Here is a 6,115-nt window from a genome sequence, read left to right on the forward strand (position 1 = left end):
AGGGGTCACATGTTATTTTAATCAGTGGATCATGAGAGGGTTCAGTTTCAAAGGTAGGAGGGAGACAAGCTAGCAGATGTTTGAAAAAAAAATTAGATTGTACCCAAGAAAAAGCCATTTAAATAACTGGTTAGTGAATATTCTGCAACTGGCTGCTTCAGGAGATAATCGATTATTCTTCAGTTTTAAAAAGAAGTTTTTGTTTTATTTTCAATACAGATAAAAAGTGTTCACTGTTAAATTTTTTAGATTTTAAATAAGCAGTGAAAAGCTTCTATTAAAATTGCCTATTACCACCTAGAAAGAGTTAATATTTATTGTAAATCATTCACTAGCTCTCACCCATGGTCTCTCTTATTACAGTCTCCATATGCAATAAATAATATTTTTCTGTACACGTTTTTCTATATATTGCTCTTTTTACTTAGCCATGTATTACAAATATCTTTCTATATCATTTAATAGTCTTTGTCATCTTCTTAATGGCTAGTTGATTTTATATTCAATTAATGTAATTGATTTAACCAATCCTCTATTGTTGGTTATTTAGGTTTGTTCCCAACTGGTTGTCGTACACATCTCTGTAGTTAAGTCTTTGGATAAATTTCTAGAAGTGGGCTTGCTGGATCAACGAAAATACCCTTTTTTTAACAAACAGTTGATTTTAAATTCCCATATTTTCAGCTTGTACACATAGACACATCTTAACTAGAATTTGGTGTCCCCACTGGAATAATGTGTGTGTTTCTTCTGGGACAGGCTGTCTTTGACGCAGGTTCTGTTGGCACTACTCCGTGGTGCTGTGAACAGCAAATGGCCAAGGTTTCTGAGCGCAGTGTCTGCCTGGGCCCCAGTAGACTAAACATGTCACCTTTACAACCTTCTCAGCTGTGCTTCCCATAAACTGGGGACAGCGTGAGCTGGAGTGTCCTAGCCAATATGCCCAACTGAATATGATTATCTGAAGTGTCTGGGCATCTTGGTTTTCCAGGACACATTTGGTGTCACTGATCTGAGTGGGCTGCTGTTAAAAAGTGTTCAGAAAGTTCACCCATTTTTAAAAAGTGACTTGAAAGATTAGCTTGTATGTGCACAGAATATCTCTAGGAGGAGACACAAGCACTTGGGGACCAGGCTTGCCTCTGGCTAGGGAAAGTGAAGGTAGCAGAAGGGGGTGAGAGACTTACTTTTCACTGTATTCTTTTGCACGGTTTTAATTTTTCACCATGTGCATGTATTCAAAAGTGAAAGTTTTAAGCAAGGAAGATTAAGCCCCAAAGAAACAATGTATGTATGTAGATGTTTTCTCATTGTCATCTACTGGGTTAGTAAAACATAAGCAAAGTGATGCACTTGGATGAGTTTACAAAGGAGAATGGTTGACTATTTAAGAATGAGAAGTCTGGAGCCAGACTACCTAGGATTTGTAGATTTTGAAAATCAAAAGAGGGATTTTACCACGAGTGTCTAACTGATTTTCTGATGTTGTTTACAACTATGCAGACAGTCAGTGGGAGGGACAGAGAGTTGCAGAGCTCCCCTTTAGATAGTCCACATTTAGAGCTCCCCTTTAGTGATTCCACATTTGAGAACTGCCACAAGCCTTGAAAGAGCATGTGACCCAAACCATCTGGGGAGTTTGGTTTTGTTTTCTTTGTTTTGTATGTCAACGTGATTTTGTTTCTTTTTTTCTTTTCTCTTTTTTTTTTCTTTTGAGCATGGGTGGGGAGTGGGAGAGGGACAGACAGTGTTTAAACAAATGACAAAATTCAAGTTCCTTACCCATGTAATCTGATTACCCCCTTAAACAACTATGTATTTAAGAAGCATGTGTTTTGAAATCAGTATTTGCCGAAGGAAACCATTCACAAGATAGAAGAACATAAAAAATTCCTGAAAACATTCTAATTCCACCTACTGTGCATAATGTGCTCAGTCATTGGAAATGATCACTGGCAAAGCAGGTGATATGGTGACGGGGACAAGTAGACTCTGCTGTCACACAAGCCTAGATACATTCTTTTGCCCAACGTTTCACTAAACATGATAAACAGAGTGCTGGTATGCCTGTTTTATGGATGACCCCTGCTGCCTTATTTCAGAGTGGCTATTCCCAAGCTGCCAGCATCATCAGAACGGGATCTTTTCCCCAGGATTTTAGGTGCAGGCCATTCTCATCTCAATTAATGAGAGTACAGCAGACTATTTATAAGGACTCTATTCTCTATTAGCAGTTTCAGCACTGTGCCTCTCACACAATAGGTGTTCAATAAGCATTTGTTGAATGAGTCCCCAAATTCATCATGGGGATATAACATAGTATTTCCCCCATAAACACAGATAATCTCAAGTGCTCTGGATAACAAGGCTTTTTGGTTTGGTCCAGAGTCCCTTCCTGGCTGCTTCTTTGACTGCCAAAGGTGATTCAAACAGAGCAAAGGGTAATCACTGGGTCCAAACAATAAAGTCTAGTTAGAAAACATTTTCAATGTATAAACACAGGTCGTGTTAAGCTTAGAATTCTCATTCCCAGCACTGCCTATGATAACGTCTTTAAGAACAAACTGAAGATTGGCTTATTTCATTTTACTAAATTGTTCAAAATCCAAGAAGTTTGAAAAAGTGAACCCCATGATGAACGATCTGATGGACAGTCTAGAAACAGAGACAAATGTCTATTCTGCTCTCCTTTGATGACATGGGCAGCAACCAGCTTGCCTGGTCATTACAGAAGGAAGCCATGAGCATGGATGTATGTACCAGTGTGCTCAATGTCTAATCCTCTAATGTGGATTAGACATTTTCTTTGAACAGTGATATAGCTACACAACACAATTTTGAAGAAAGAACATTCATGTTTTAAACTTCTTGAGTGAAAATTTAGGGAACTATATTTAAACCGCCTAAATGAAGACACCAAATCCTGATATTTTAAGAGTGGTATGGTAGTGAAACACAAAGACACAAATAGGTACAGATTAACTGATGGGATAATGTGCTTGTCAGTGACCACAAGCTCTACATGGCATTACCATTGTTAGATCGCCTCCATATACAGGGAACAGCTACATTTCTGGGATACAGACTGTCTCAATCCTATTAAGGCTGAGGTGGCCCTTTGGGGGTTTTAGGTATTTCAATTATGGTACATTTGCTTTGTAATTTTAACTGAGGTTATTGTATAAATATTTTTAATGCATCATCATTAATAGGCTAAGGAAAGAAATCTATTTCTGCCAACAGATAGGAAATAAATCTTCACTATCTCTTTGGTCCACTAGTTTACATTTAGAACACCACACCTTTTCTGAAAAGCTGTTGGAGACATATGCTCTCATTATTATCCTGCAGTGATTTATCACTTAACTCTGAAACGCACAATATATCCAACTTACCCACTAACTGGTGTTAAAAAAAAAATTCAGCTGAATACATTTTAAAGATCTTATTGGCTTTATTCAACGATTCATGAATCGGGCAGCACCCCATCTAGCAGATGGAAAGGAGCTCTGAGGGGCTATACAAAAGGGAAGGCTTTTATAGGCAGAAGGGGCAGGGCAAGGATGTTATACTATCAAAGAGCAGATTGTGGCAAGGTTACCTTCCTTTAGGGGCCAGCAGGGGTCTGTGAGGCAGATTACCTTACTAGTGCTGACCAGGTAAGTCCAGACTGGCTGGTTTAAGATTCCATTCCTGGCAGAGGTTGGAACTGTAATTAGGTATTAAGTCCAGTTTGGTGACATGGAGCTTAGCACAAGTGACTCCGTTTGGGGCCTGTTGTCTCTTTTTTTTTCAACAGTCCTCCCGTTTTGATCAGACTCTCAGCCTAACAGAGAGTGATCACAGTCTAAGGCATTAGAGCCACTCCCAGCTACCACTCTGAAGTTCTCACAGTATTTGCTGATCCTCTGTGTGGGAGTCACAGGTCATGACTTCACATTCACATTTTTTTAAGTCAGTCATTCTCTTTGTTCCTTTTCTGACATTCCAGTCCTAACCAGGGAAGTAGGGACCTTCTAAAGGAAGCGAATCCTGAGTCATTAATGCCTCGTGATAGGTCCTTTTTAACTCAGCCGTGTAACTTCAGGGGAGTTGACCAGTAAGGTGTCTCAGTTTGATTGTGGACAGTTAAGAGCAGAGTTAGATAACCTAAGAAGCATTGCTCAGTTACGCGCCAGCCATCTAGGCATCCTCAGGGCCAAGGAGAATCATAACCACCACGGACAAAGATAAATCCTGACAGAGCACAAACCACTTCCACTAAGGTGGCACTGTTAATAAATTTATTTTCAGGAATTGTTCCATTTGCCTATTCCAGCCAGGGGTCAGTTACGTTTTCAATGCATTCAGGAAGTAAACCTCCTAGCCTGAAATAAAAAGTTGTTCTAAATCCCTTGTGAAGATGGGTGCTGCTGGTGAGATCATCCCATATTTGGGGGCATATCTGATTTAGATAACCATAAGAATGTAAGCGTACAAATGTGCTATGATTTACATAGGTATTTGTGTCCAATTGGACAACTACAAGTTATAATCAAAGAAAGGTAAACACAAGGCACTGAATGTTCTAGCTGTAAAAGTAGGACTCTGTGACTTACAAGGGGGGTTGATTGTAGTTTATAGTGACGTTGGGAATAGAAGAAAAATTGGTCAAAGGGAGAACCAGGGGTTCTCTAGCATCATGGACAGATTAAAGTTTTTGATGACAAATCTAGCAGTCTGAAAAGTCACCTGTTTTTAGCAATGGCCTGGGAGATACGGATGATAGCATCTTTCCAGGACAATGCCAGAATAATGGAAAGAAAGAGAAGAAGGGGTTTCATGTTTAGTAAAGTATAAGGTCTTGATCTGGAATCTTGGGTGGAAGCAGTAAAAGCCTTGATGCCAACTACTTTTCTCCCTGGTCAAGTTGATTTGGAGGTCTCTGGCGTTTGCACAGGACCGGATGTCAGGTGGAGCCTTCCTCAGCTGTGAGATGTGTACCCAAAGTTCCATGCCTTCTAGTTTCACAGCAGTGTCAGTGGTCAGGAGCACTTGGCAAGATCCTTTCCATGAGTCTCACTTTTGCAAAAATATCAGAGTAAGACAATAACTGTCAATAAATGACAAAAAGACTTTAAAATGCTTCTGGTTAAAGATTTGATGAGAGTTCATTAGGGTGGAATTGACAAAGAAATTTGGTTATTTCTGTGATATACAGAATTTTAAGATAATAACTGGAATAACCAACTGATAACATTATACCAGAACATAGCAGATTTCCAAGATTTTCATACAATGTCTGGAACACTTAAAACATATACCTATATTAATACAACAAAAAGAAGGCTTAGTACTACTTATTTAACAATACGTCCCATTAATCTATCATAGTAAATAAGCCTAATTAGAAAGAGAACAAAATTTTTGACATGTTCCAGGCGCCCTCTGGAAAATCGCAAAGTTTGTTCAAGATCAAAAAAATTTCATTTAGAATTTAATTTGGGGAAGTTGTCAAAACATCCAAATGTTTGAACATTTAACTAAATAGTATCACAGATTATTATGAAATAATACTTAATTATCTAACCAAGGTGACAATGGAAGATGTTAAAGGCAAATACAGAAAGTAACCTAGTTGTGAGCAAACTTTAGCTCTTTTAATATTGAGAAGACTGGGTTTATCTTAAGTAATCAAAGACTTCTGATAAAAAATAATATGAAGCACAGTAAATTATTTTGGTGAGACACCGAAATTTTTGCTGTTCAGGCTGATTACCTTAAAGGTAAAGAAACTTTTGCAATGTTATCAAAACCAGGCCAAAAGTCCAAGATAACTTTGTCCTTTTAACAGAGAGAAAACCAATTCTAATTTTGTACCAGTATTCTTTTGATATTAAAATATTTTTTTAACTTAAATAAATGTATTGCAATCTTAGCCAGCTTGACCATGCATAAAACTCCTTTCCCAAGATTCCTTTTCCACAAACCTTCTGTAATTTTTTCTTTTTTTTTTTTTCTTTCTTATCCTGGAACAATCAATCATTTTACTTTCCTTACCTACCTTTCATACACAGTTATTTCCTTTCACCCTTATTATTTCTAAGCAGTTTTAATTACGTATATTGATTAGAAT

Source organism: Lagenorhynchus albirostris, chromosome 6 (assembly GCF_949774975.1).
Source record: "Lagenorhynchus albirostris chromosome 6, mLagAlb1.1, whole genome shotgun sequence".
In the NCBI taxonomy this organism is placed as follows: domain Eukaryota; kingdom Metazoa; phylum Chordata; class Mammalia; order Artiodactyla; family Delphinidae; genus Lagenorhynchus; species Lagenorhynchus albirostris.